Source organism: Choloepus didactylus, chromosome 20 (assembly GCF_015220235.1).
Source record: "Choloepus didactylus isolate mChoDid1 chromosome 20, mChoDid1.pri, whole genome shotgun sequence".
In the NCBI taxonomy this organism is placed as follows: Eukaryota; Metazoa; Chordata; class Mammalia; order Pilosa; family Megalonychidae; genus Choloepus; species Choloepus didactylus.
The window spans coordinates 25,849,740-25,864,182 of NC_051326.1; the positions used below are offsets into that span (position 1 = coordinate 25,849,740).

General features: G+C 40.8%; 1 pseudogene; it reads left to right on the forward strand.

Annotated features, from left to right (window-relative positions):
- LOC119516437 overlaps positions 1–14,443 on the forward strand; it is a 181,976-nt pseudogene that overhangs the window by 18,122 nt on the left and 149,411 nt on the right.

The following is a 14,443-nucleotide window of genomic DNA, read 5'->3' on the forward strand; positions in this document are numbered from 1 at the left end:
CGGGATTGCAGTTCAACAGTTTCAGGTATTTCTTTCTAGTTATTCTAATACACTAAAAACTAAAAAGAAATATCTATGTAACACATAAGAATAACCTCCAGAATGACCTCTTGACTCCTTTTGACCTCTCTTCCCCCCTTTTGATCAAGAAGGCTATGCTAGTTTGGATATATTATGTCCCCCCAAAAGCCATATTCTTTAATGCAATCTTGTGGGGGCAGACATATTAGTGTTGATTAGGTTGGAATCCTTTGATTATTTCCATGGAGATGTGACTCAATCAACTGTGGGTGACCTGTTTGTCTAAATTATTTCCATGGAGATATGGACCCTGCCCATTCAGGGTGGGTCTTGATTTAATCACTGGAGTACTGTAAAGGAGCTGACAAACAGAAGGACCTCAGAGCAGCTGAGAAGATATTTTGGAGATGGCCATCAAAAGCAGAATTTTGCTGAAACTTTGGAGATGCTAGCCTAGAGTTTGCTCCAGAGAAGCTAAGAGAGGACAAATGCCCCAAGAGCAACATTTTGAAGAATGTGGAGGACCTGCAAAAGGAGCTGGAACACAACCTGGGATCAGCAGATGCCAGCCACGTGACTTCCCAGCTAACAGAGGTTTTCCAGAAGCCATTGGCCTTCCTTTGGTAATGGTATACTTGTGTTGATGCCTTAATTTGGACATTTTCATGGCCTTCAGACAGTAAATTTGTAATCAAATTAACCCCTTTTATAAAAGGGGTATTTCTGGTATTTTGCATAATGGCAGCATTAGCAAACTGGAACAAAGGCTTTCTCAATCCCACGATGCTAGGTCCAGGCTCATCCCCGGGAGTCAGGTCCCACGTTGCCAGAGAGGTTTACATCCCTGGGAGTCATATCCCATGTGGGGGGGTGGGGTGGGGTGGGCAGTGAGTTTATCTGCTGAGTGGGCTTAGAGAGAAAGGGGCCACATCTGAACAATGAAAGAGGTTCTCTGGGGGTGACCTTTAGGCACAATTATAAGTAGGCTTAGCCTCTTTTTTGCAGTAACAAGCTTCATAAGGGCAAGCCCCAAGCAAGGGATTGGCCTACTACAATGATAATCCTCAATGCTTGTGAGAATATCAGGAATTCCCCAGATGGGGAAGTTTAATATTTCAAAATTTTCCCCAGTCCCTCAAGGAGACTTTGCAAATACTTTTTATTCTCTGCCCACATTACTCTGGGATGTTATTGGGGTTTCGTGCTAACTTGTACAAACCAAATCTCATCCCTATCCAAGGTTCCCTGCGATTATGGTGTTTGAGTAAACTGACCATACAAGTTACATTGTATAGCATTCTACAGAAAATACAGATTTTCCATCAAATAAACATCCCTTTCTTTGGTATCACACAGAAATTGAAGTTTTAAAATACAGTCAATATCATCCTTTTCTCTTTAGTCTGGTTTACCTTAGTCCTAACCAAGTCCATTTTGTTCATATCTCTAATTAAAGTCTGATCTCTTTTTCAACTTCTTTAACGTTTGCTGTATGGGATAATGCTGACATTCATAGCTGCCAAAATCTGGCTCTGAGCCTCAGGTGTCACACAGATACCCAAAGTTCCAGGGACCGACCAGGTTATACAAAAATAGCTCATCATTTCACAATTTAGAAATAACCATTGCAAGTTGTGAGTAGATGTGATTTATGTTTAAGAGATTACAATCTAGGAACCTTTACAATAAGCCTTCCTCTGAGAACCTGTGCTTTCAGATTCAATTCTCAGAGTTAGTCCATATTAGTGAGGTGTTACAATATTTGTCTTTTCAATTCTGGCTTATTTCACTCAATATACTGTCCTCAATGTCCATTCATCTCACAACTTCACTCCTTCTTGTAGTACAATACATTGAGATTGGTTGATATCTCCTCTGGTCTGGGAGCACTACATTGAATACTGAATGTACACCGATACTACTCAATGACACTACTCAATGTAATGTCTACTATCTACCATTTTGTCTTTTGGATTTTATATGTCATATCTTATACTCTCTCTCTCTCTCTCTCTCTCTCTCTCTCTCTCTCTCTCTCTCTCTCTCTCTCTCAACTCTTGATAGTCTTCATGTCTACTGTCTTCTCCAAACCTCTCCCTCCTGTATTTTCCTATCTGCCTGTAGTGCTCCCTTTAGTATTTCTTGTAGAGCAGGTCTCTTCAAATCTGCTGTTGTATATACTCATTGTGTTTTTCATCTCTTCTATTGTACTTTTCATTCCCATAAGTTCTGCCACTTGTTTTTTCGAACTTTCATGTTCTTCCTTATGTTTGCCCAATGTCTTCTTTACATCCTTCATCTCTTTTGTCATATCTTCCCTCAACTCATTGATTTGATTTTTTAATTGATTTACCATATTTGTTTGAATATCTTTACTTAGTTGTTTCAATTCCTGTATCTCATTTGAAGTGTAAGTTTGTTCCTTTGACTGGGCCATATCTTTGTTTTTTCTAGTGTGATTCATAATTTTTTGTTGTCTAGTTTCCTTGACTACCCCAATCAGATTTTCCCAGACCAGATGGTCCCAGGTCTCAGGAAGAGGGTGTAATCACTATCAGGTTTCCCTGAGGATGAGACATAGCAAGTTGTCAGACTTTCCTGTGAGGCCTGTAGACACTATGCTTTTCACATCCTGCCCAGCAGGTGGTGCTTGTCAGCCCACAACTCACTGTTGTAAAGAGGTGTGTTGCCTTTAATTCTCAGTAGACCCTGTCCCTGCCAGGGGCTGAGAGTGTCAGAAACCAAGATTAAGCTGTTTCTGTATTTTTGTTTTTTGTTGTTGTTTGTTTGTTTGTTTTTATCTTCATTTTATTGTGATATATTCACATACCACGCAGTCATACAAAACAAATCGTACATTCAGTTGTTCACAGTACCATTACATAGTTGTACATTCATCACCTAAATCAATCCCTGACACCTTCTTTAGCACACACACAAAAATAACAAGAATAATAATTAAAGTGAAAAAGAGCAATTGAAGTAAAAAAGAACACTGGGTACCTTTGTCTGTTTGTTTGTTTGTTTCCTTCCCCTATTTTTCTACTCATCCATCCATAAACCAGACAAAGTGGAGTGTGGTCCTTATGGCTTTCCCAATCCCATTGTCACCCCTCATAAGCCACATTTTATACAATTGTCTTCGAGATTCATGGGTTCTGGATTGTAGTTTGATAGTTTCAGGTATCCACCACCAGCTACCCCAATTCTTTAGAACCTAAAAAGGGTTGTCTAAATTGTGCATAAGACTGCCCACCAGAGTAACCTCTTGGCTCCTTTTGGAATCTCTCTGCCTCTGAAGCTTATTTCATTTCCTTTCACATCCCCCTTGTTTGTTTGTTTTTACCCCAGGCCCTAGGGTCTGAGTTCTCTGGGGGGGGGGGAAGCCACTTGAACTGGGCCCCACCTCCCACTTTTCTTCAGGAAGATAAACCCTTTAGGGATATATCTCCTACACTTGGCTTCTTCCTTTGATTCTCTATCTTAACTCCACCCTTGCCTGGGTCAACACTGACAATTGAAAATGCCTGTTGCTTTCTCTAATGAACTACTTAGAATGAGAGAGAGAGAAAAAAAAAGAAACAAGAAAGAAATCCCCTCTTCAGAAGTCAGTCCCCAGACCCCAGCTGGCAGTGAAGAACAGGAGTTAGTGCCCAGTACCATGTGCCCCTTTTCTTGGGACACAGCCCTTTTCCAGTATTCTGAATTCAGCCAATTCCAAAAGCCTCTGTTTTTATTTATTTATGTATTCTTTTTTCCATCAGCCCTGCCTCCTTTCTGCTGGGAGAAACTTCTGGGTTCCTTTCCTGCTTGCTCCAGGTTTATCTTGCTTGTAGCTTGTATTCAGTAGTCCAAATTTGTTAATTAAAATAGCAATTGCAGATTGGTTGACCTACAGTCCCTTCCTCCTAGTAGACTGCTTCTTTTACCCATAAGGAATTCTTCCAACTCAGCCTACCATGCCAGTGGGGGAGGGATGCTAGCCCCGCAGTTTGGGGAGCTTCACTTACAGTTCTTATGCTGCAGTCTCAGCTATTCCACCCATTCCAGACTGGTGTACAACATTTGTCCAGGCACAGATGTCCCCCAACAGTTGTTCCAGACTATTTACTAGTTGTTCCTGGCTATACGCTAGTTGTTCCAGAGGACTAACTAAATTCCACACCTCCCTATTCCACCATTTTGTCCACCCTCTCATCTTGTTTTTGAGGTTTCTTTTCTCTTCTTTACACCATTATTCTGGGGGAAGTACCTTCAACAGAATACAATGGGAAAAGGATCTTATGGTGGTTTGGAGCTGTATGTACCCTAGAAAAACATATTATTAAATTTAATCCATTCCTGTGGGTATAAACCCATTGTAAAAAGGACATTTTGATGTGGTTACCACAATTAAAGTGTTACCCCATTCAATCAGGATGGATCTTAATCCTAGTACTGCCTTCCTTTAAAAGCAGAATGAAATTCAGAAAATGAGAGAAAGTCACAGGAAAGCAAGAAGCTGAAGGTCAACAGAACCCAGAAGAGAAGGGAGAAGCCAGAAGAGGCTGCCATTGGCATTGTCATATGATGGTGGAGCCCAGGACCAAGGGTCACCAGCAGCCAGCCCCAGAATACCAGTCTTTGGGAAGAAAGCATTACTTTGATGATGCCTTGATTTGGAATTTTCCTAGCTTCAAAAGTGAACTAATAAATTCCCATTGTTTAGGCTGACCCATTGCATGGTATTTGCATGAGTAGCTGAGGAATCCAAAGCAAATCTCTACCCATCTCTGTGCTAAATTCATCTTTATCTCTTCCTGCCTCAAGAAGAAACTTTGTGGAATCAACACACCATCTTTCTCTGTGGGAAAAAAGAAAACTCTTCTGCTCCCTTCGCTCTTCTCAAAGTTGGAGAATGCTAGGCTCCTGTTTAGAAGTACATAGAATTCTAGCTTTTTCCCTCCTTTCTTTGTGTATTTGGCTCAGAGATTACATAGTATCTCTATATGAATATGGGCAGTTAGCATTTATGTATATGTCTACTTTCTCTTATTTAAAAAAAGAAGAAAACCTTTTTTTTTTAATTAAAAGAGGCTATAGAAGGTCAGCAAAGGGTGTGTTTGTGATGTTTGGGTGGATTAAGCGGGCAGTTTTACAACATGGCTTCTCCTTTGGCATATTTAATTATGATGCCTAATAGACATCCTTGTAGTTAAAGATGGCACTTTTTTTAATTAATTTTTTTTTATTATTAAATTCAGTTTTATTGAAGTACATTCGCACACCATACAATCATCCATGGTATACAATCCACTGTCCAAAGTATGATAACATAGTTATGCGTTCATCACCACAATCTATCTCTGAACATTTTCCTTACATCAGAAAGAACCAGAACAAGAATAAAAAATAAAAGTGAAAAAAGAACACCCAAATCATCCCCCCATCCCACCCATTTGTCCTTTAGTTTTTATCTCCATTTTTCTACTTATCCATACACTAGATAAAGGGGGTGTGATCCACAAGGACTTCACAATCACACTCACCCCTTGTAATCTACATTATTATATAATTGTCTTCAGGAGTCCAGACTGCTGGGTTGGAGTTTGGTAGTTTCAGGTATTTACTTCTAGCTATTCCAATACATTAAAACCTAAGAGGTGTTATCTATATAGTGCATAAGAATGTCCACCAGAGTGACCTCTCGACTCCATTTGGAATCTCTCAGCCACTGAAACTATTTCATCTCATTTTGCATCCCCCTTTTGGTCAAGAAGATACTCTCAGTAAAGATGGCACTTTTAAAATCAAATTCTCTCCTAGTGATGACTTGAGCCCTGCCACTCTATGGGAGAATCAGCAGAACCTGGAGGGATCTTATTTGTAATTGACATTCTGCATTGTAATTTTGTTTCTGTTTATTTTTTTTTTTACTGGAAAGGAAAGATGATGCTCATGTTAAAAGTGTACAAGTTGCTTTGTTACAATAAAACTAAAAGTGTACACACACACACAAAACAAGATAGATTCAATGTCATAATGGTTGACAAAGTCAGCGTAGCAGCCAGTTGAAGGCCAGATCTTCAGAGCATGACAAAAATTAAGGGACCTGCCACATTAGTGAAGTTTTTAGGAGTCCAGTGGTCTGGAGCATGCCAGAACATTCCCTTCAAAATAAAGTGCAAATTATTATGTGTCACATATCCCAACAATAAAATAAGAAACAAGCACAATGCTTAATAGGCCTCTTCTGGTGCTGAAGGAAGCATACTGCACATTGGGAATACTGTGCCAGTCCATTTCATGGCTGAAATAGAAAGCTGCCAGCCTCAAATGGGTCCCAGAGTGAGAAACGGCTCTGCAGCAGGCCAGCTAATGTACAAACAGACCTGGCAGCCTGGCAGACCCTATGGTGCTAGAAGTATATATGGAGAGAAAAGACACCATATGGCCATGTAGACATTATAGTAAGTACTAATAGGAGAATGAAAATGTAATCCTCTTGGATTATGGAGCAGGCCATGCCACGTGCAGCAGAGAACAACACACCACCTGAAATACAGTTACTGTCATGCTAAAGGGCACTGGCAGAAACTGAAGTCCAATGATAGGACTTTAAGTGGCTATGTGACTAGATCCATGTGCTGAGTTCTATCGGGGCCACCAATTAACAACTTTAGATAAGCCTGGCAACAGTAATTGTGAGACAGAAGTAACTCCAGAATCAGACACAAGCAGAGCCAAAGGAAACACATAGGCTGCATGAGTAGGTGGCCCAAACCTCTGTTTTCCACCACTGTCAAATTGGCATCTCTGTTTCAACTTACGCTTACGGTACCTCTTTTTTTAACTCACACCTGGACAATGACCAGCTGATAGAGGAGAAAAAAGATTGAACCTGGTCATGAATGAGTTGGTTAGTATGTTGGTGGAAGCTGAAATTGGACTTTTCCAACACTCCAGCCCTGTTCACAGTGGCGCTGAAAGATAGCAGTGATGATAAAATCTCTCAATGGTCAGAGTTTCGGGTGGTATACCAGATTATCTGACTTGTATGGAAATAGGAATGACCTGTGGTAAGACTGTATATAGCCTCATAGGCAGTAGTGAATAGCTTGGCCTGTTCAAGGGTCTGGAAGAAAACAGATTGAAACAGCAAGACAAGAAAGTACAGGGAAGAGGTGTGTGAATTGACCAATGGGAGGGCGACAAAGTGCGGAGATCTTTATATGACATGTTAATTCCAATTAGACAACATCCATCCCCAAAGAGGCACTAAATAACCATTTAGACAGAACAACTAAGCTAGTTGCTATCAGCCAGACTTGGTCATCATTACCCCAACTTGCACAATGGATCATAAATGGAGTAGCCTTGGTGGCAGGGATGGAGGATATGCATGGGCTCAGCAGTATGGGCTCCCATTTACCAAGGCCAACCTATCTCTTGAAGCTACCAATATCCAATCTGCCGACAACAGAGAATAATGCTGAACCTCCAATATAGCATCATTCCCAAAGGAGATCAACCTGCTGCTTGGTGGAAAATGGATTACTTTGAACTCCTTCCACCCTGGAAGGGGCAGTGATTCAACTTGATGGCATTAACACTGTTGCAAATATGGGCTTGCCTTTCCTGCCCAAGTTCCTCAATCAGAATTACTACCTGAAGGCTCACTGGGTGTTTGATCTACCAACATGAGATCCTGCATAACATCTCATCATATCAGGGGTTTCACTTTACAGCAAAGGAGGAAGGCATGGGGCACCTGACCAGGGGATTCACTCCTTCTGTCATTTACCATACTCCTGAAAATTGCTAACCTGATAGACAACAGAAAGAACTTTTGAGACACAGATGGGGTACCAACTTGCATATGATACTCTGCAAGAATTGAGACATATCATACATGACACTATAGTCTGCCTATATGAATGACAAATATGCCATTGGTCCAGACAATATGGGTTAAGAAACAAAGCATGACATTTGGAGTGGCACAGCTTACCATAACCCCCAGTGATCCTTCCTTTGTGCATTCCAGTGTGAATGTTTTCACTGGGGTCAGATCAAGAATTCCTTCAGGATTTATGTTATGGTTTCCTAATGGCTACTTTGGACTTGTACCATGAGAACAGCAGACATGGAAAGTAATCACCAACCTAGCAGCATTGTCAAGAGGAGGTAAGATAACTCTTCATACAATGTGGGCAGGGAAAAATATATTTGCAAATCAGAATATCCATTAGAGTTTCTCTTGGCACTTTGCCTCCCAGTTTTGACAGTGAATAGACATGTACAGCAGCTACAACCCAGTAAGAGTTTGGCAGTCAGAGGCTTAGAACCCTCAAGGGTGAGTGCATTTATCACTCCACTAGATAAACTACATGGACCAGCAGTTGAGGTAGCTGAGGTTGAGGAAAATCTAAACTAGATATAAAATAGGGAGACAGTAAGTTTCCTCAGGAAATGAGAACAGTCAGAATCCTGGAGAACCTGTTTCCAGACCAAAGGAACTTACTCTAAGAAGTCAGAGGAGCCAAGAAGTACAATAGGTGAACACAGACATTGCCGTGTGCCACCCAGACCCTCCCTCCAGGGCCCAGGCACCTACTCTCCTGGCTGCTCGAATGTTGGTTGCTTAAGTCTCAGAGATAAGTCACTCTCCAGGAATTGGCCTCAGCCAAAAGTTTAAGGTTTCTGTCCCTTCCTAGGGCAGCACACATCCAATAACTGGAAGACTGGGAAGATTTCTTGCCTTACTTTGAGACAACTCTTATGGGCTGCCTCAAATCCAGAGCTTCTGGTGACACTGGCCAAGGCCTTTGTTGCAGCAGAATCACAGTTCAAATTCTCCCTCTGTGCAGTCCTTTTTTTCTCCCTCTTTTAGAGGTGTAGCAGACACCATTCTCCAATAATCCTCCTATGTACAAATATCCACCTCAGAATCAGTTTCCAGGGAACTTGACCTAAGAGAGTGTTCTTCATTTTATAGTGACATCAATCTATCCACTTCTATGATTTTCTCCTCCTGTGCTCAGCTGCTTACCCATGGACATAGAGAAGGGAGATTATTTCTTTCAAAATCAAGATTTTGTCAGTTGAAGTATGCAGGTGAAGTAAGGAACAATTGTTTTGAAGTTACAGTGTTTGCAAATAAATTAGTTTAAATGGTGTAATAAGAAATCTAAGCTGAATAAAGTGAAAAGTGAAGACAGGAAGAGACTAACAGGTAGAAATGGGGTTCAATGGATTGAAAGTCTTGAGGTCAAAATACTGATGCAGTGGAAGTATTTGGACAACTGAGATAGAAGGATAGCAGGTCTTATGACAAAAGTGGACCTAAAAATTGATGATTTTGGAGTTGGTGCCCTTTCTGGTGATTATGAGATCCAACATTTGACCACAGGAATGAGTGCAGTAGCTGAGCTGAAATGGAGAAGGTCATTTGACATGAGAAATTCAAGGAACCAAGAGGCCAGGTGTTTAAGGTGTGGCCCACATGGATGTTGACTTGGTCTAGGACAAGGAAATAGAAGTGGAAGATGGTGAGCCAAGTGCTAAGTCGGGACAAATAAGGATGCAGACAAGGAGCTCCTCAAATGATTACTAGAAGAGGAAGAAAGAGATATGGTCATTTGGCTTAAACTTTAAAGGCCTAAGGGCTTTTGCAAAAGGAAGAGAGAAATGGTCTGGAAGTGACAATGATAGAGAGAACAATTACCGTTCCTCCCAACTGTGAGATTCAAAGGGTATGAGAAACAAGATCCCTGTTTGAGAGAAGCATCCATGTTTTTGACAGGATGGGAGGTAAGGAGGACTGAAATACAGAGGTTAACATTACTTGTCCAGAATCATACAGACATAAATGATAGAATCAGGACTTCAGGTAGTCTGACCACAGAGCTTACGCTCTTAATCTCTAAACCAACGTGTTTCACTATAGGTTGCCACAGAAGGAGATGTGAAACAAACTGTATACCTTACGTCTTGAGTTCTTGTTCGTGTTCCATCAATTAAATGTTTGGTAGTCAAATAAGTTTGAAAAATGTTGACATAAGCGAATGTGTCATAGAATTAGTAAAAATCACCACATACATAGACAATGGAGTTCATGGCATTATAGAGTGGATGGAAAAATGATACACAAAATACTTCTCATACATGTGCAGGTCCTAACCACAGAAACTTTATTTATGGGTTTATCTTTGCCAACCTCAGGCCTCCTTTTGCATTCTAGATCTTTGCTCTCAATTGGCCTAGAACCCTCAGACTGCTTACCTGAGGTCACCCACCGTAGTTCCCATTACAATGAGGCCGCCTCTCTGCAGCGCCCCAAACACTGAACCTTTCTTGTCTCCATTCCATCAACACTTAACTAGTCAAAGTCTCATACTCTCAAGGCATTGCCAGTTGACTAGCTTGCTAAAACTACAATTGCTCAATTCTATATGCTTATCTATTTAATAACAGCTGTTTTTTTATTAGGTGGGCAAGAAAATATACGATGTATAATAAATACAACATTTGTGAGCTACTTCTGAGTTAAGAATCTTTAACATGTACAAAATAGAGTATTTTAGATTTGAGGAAATAAGATAAGGATTTAATGAATTTGATCTTTAGTTTTCTTTAATATAAATTGAGAATATTATTGTTGATAGTTGTTAGCTTTGCTTCAGTATTAAAATTTATCATGTATGTGCCAAAAATGATATGGATGTGACATTATTAACTAATTGACACTAAGTGATATTATTAACTAAATGACATTATTAACTAATATATATATATATATATATATATATAATATATATGCAGGGTAACATAAATGACCTAATGTGTCATCTCACCCAGAGAAACTTGAAAAGAGGTCACCTGTCACCTGGTGACTAAAAATATAATTCGTCAGAGCAATGAATGTGTGATAGTAGGATTTCAGAACAGTAGAGGATTTATGTTTGAGCAAGTCAGATATGTAATGTTGCTTTGAAATCTTACCAAGGAGATATTAATCAACCATCTCTGTCTGCATTTGAGTTCCACACTGCCTACTGCCTCCCTGCATTTACTCTGTCCCATAAGATGACAAAAGGAGCTGCTTAGGGCTACAGAAATTAGATTCTATCTGGACTTACCTTGGTTGTTTGTCAGGGCCAGATTCTGTAATGGGGTAAAGCAGAAGTTCTCAGCATTTCTCAATCCACACCATTCCTTTGATCAGCAGAAGTCTGAAATAGCACATGTTATCATACCTCCTGCATAGCCAGCTGCAGCCTTCACATACCATCTCACCAAGGAGCCTGCAGCTGCAGGGAAAGGGGCTGTGTGGTATGGTGTAGGGATTGATGGGTTGTTAATGCAGTGAGACAGTTACATTGTCTCATCCTGACAATGCTGCCATTTAACATTCTCATGGCCCGACACCATGACCCAACCACACAGTTAATGAGGCTTGGCGCACTCCAGCTCATTTTCATTCTTGGAAGATTAGTTAACTGTAATATCTACGAGCATAAATGCTCAGCAGACCCATGGTAGATGTAGAACAGTGCACAGGGGCTCTTCCAGATTAAGTGGTGCCATTAGAGTCCCTGATCTTCTGAAGAGATATCGATGCTAATCATGGGAATAAGATGGGAGTGGAGAGATGAATATTTCCCAGCTCTTCTTCATATAGAAGTTCCCAAAAGTGACCTGAAAGCACATTTTGTCAGCTCTCTTTGCTTTATGAATAAAAAACGTGAAGCCCAGAGGAGGGTATGACTTAGCTGTGAAACTAGATAAGACTTCAACTCAAGCCTTCTAGACTCCTCAATCACTGCCTCTTCCCAAACTGGAAAGTCCCTTACCTGGAGCCTGTTCCCAAATGAGGATGATACCTTGACTCTACCCAGGCTTTAAAACCAGATAGACTTTGGAGTCATCCTTGATTCTTTCCCTGCTGTACCCTCCAAAGACACTTGGGCACTGATGTCTCCTGAATTGGGCCCCACCAGCCCTTCCCTTGCTTTCCCAGCTTTGCCTTGGTTGGTTGCTCATAGCTTCACTCCTTGATCATGGCAACGGCTTCCCAACTGGTTTCTCTTCCCCCAGAATTTGCTCTGCCAGGTGCTGTACATGCCTCTCCTAGATTCAGTTTCTGAAAACCTCTTCCAGCCTTCCTCTGCTCAACTACTACAGTTCTCCATGGCCTAAACGTTCTTTTAGGTTAACATTCAAGGCCTGCTCTACCTTTCTTATCTTATTTTCATCTGTTTCCTACATGGATCCAATCAAGATGGGCTCCTCGACACACACACACACACACACACACACACACACACACACACACACACGCCCTCCAAAAATTCTACTTGAGTTCTCACTACCACACTTTCGCTTAAGTGGATCTTCTTCCTTCCATTTAGGTCTTCTCTATTCCTTTTTTCTCAGGCAAATACTAGGCTCTTTCGATCACAATCAAGTTTCCCTCCTGCCCTGAACGTTTCCTGAATACTGCAGCTGCCCCATCTTTTACTCCTCTGATCTCCTGTAGCATTTATTGTTTCTACTGTTCACTTTAGCAATTATTATAACTTACCTGCATTGTTCTATGTAGTTGTGCAACTGTACCCTGTGTCTTCTTAAACAATTTGGAAATTGTCTAAGAACAGAGATAACATCTTCTCTTTGGTCCCCCATAATGTGTAGTAGAAGGCTGGGCCACAATGGGTTACTAATACATTCCCATTCAACTGAATTGCAAGCAAATTTAGGACCATTTTGTCTCTCAGACCAGCATTTATTGACACCTTCTCCATGTGTCCTTTAAAAGATAAAATAAAAGATTTACCATAAAGAATTGTCTCAGACAGTGTAGGGGCTGGCAAGTCCAAATTTGTCTGGGCAGGCAAAAGCTGGAAATTCCAGTAAGAGTGATGCTGAAGCCTTGAATCCAAATTTCTTAGAGAAAGATGGCAGACTGGAAGTTCAGAGAGGAGTGCACGGTGTAGTCTTTAAGCAGAATTCCTTCCTCCAGGAACACTCAGTCCTTTCCATGTAAGGCCTCTAGCTGATAGGATGAATCCCACCCACATTATCCAGGGTCATCTCCTTTGCTTAAAGTCAATTAATAGTAGACATTAATCCCATCTATAAAATATCTTACAATAACATCTAGACCAGTGTTTGACCAAACAACTGGACACCATAGCCTAGCCAAGTTGACATAAAATTAAACATCACAGTAACACTGACTCTACAGAAAATTATCCTATAACTCCTAAAGTCAATTATAGGCCCTGACTCCCTATTAACCATGAAACAATGTAAGGCCCACTTATTTCAATGTGAGGTGTAATCAAAATCCAAAGAAGAATCAAGACAATTTCCTAGAGTTTATTATAATGAGATGTGACATATACAGGGAAAACACAGAGGAAAAAAAAAAAAGGTGTAGTCTAGGATATTCAGTAATCTCAAAACAACTAGAGCTCAGCCCTGTGCTAAATTACTCAACATTTCTTAGCCTTGATTTCCTTATCTGGAAGATTTAATAATATGTTCCTTTTAACAGAATGGAAAATTATATGTATTAGCATATGTGAAAGTACTTAGTACAATATTTGGAATATAGTAAGTGTTCATTAAATGTTTGTTTAGTTTCCTTTCTTATATTTAGTAGTGTAGCAGGAAGCACTGAGGAATTATCTCCATGCAGAGTTGTGGCTGCCCCGTGTTGTGCAGTAGGATAAGGGTGATGGATAGGTACCTGAGTCTTTATAGAGGGACGGCAGAAAGTTCAGCAGCCTGGAAATGTTTTAATTGATTATACCTCAGAGTGGGCCCTTTTGAAAATGCTCTTTCCTCATCTTTATGCCTCACCCATCTGACTCCCCTCTGTTTTTTGGAATCATGTTGACCATCCTTCACTCCCTGACAACCCAACTACCTGATGGTTTCCCAGGTCCTCTCCCTGTCAATGTGCCATAGAGTTTGGGGAGGGGCTGAGAGAGAAGACAGGAGGGCAGGCATCCAGGCAGAACACATGAATTTCATTCCCCACCCTGTGCCCCTTTGAAGGCAGAACACCATGCCCACACTGAAAGGACCTTGAAAAGAATGCCCTGTTAATTCACGGCTTATTCATAGAGCTGTCCCTAGGGAGAAAAAATTATAATGGATAGAGGCAGTTTAGAAATTCCAGGAAAAAACAAGAGGATAAAATGTGTTACTTTTTTACCTTGAGGCAGCAAAGTATTTTCCCAGGGACATCTGGGCCTCTAGTGATAGCCCACTTTGGGTGAACTTTAGAAAATGGCTTTTCTTCCTCAACTCTGTGACAAGGCAGAAATAGCACAGCCTACATCTAGACCTTTCACTGCCATTGCCCCTGGCACCTTACAGATTTCAGTCTTTCTGTGAGGAAGATGGCATTGCAGACTTGATAGTTGGTAGA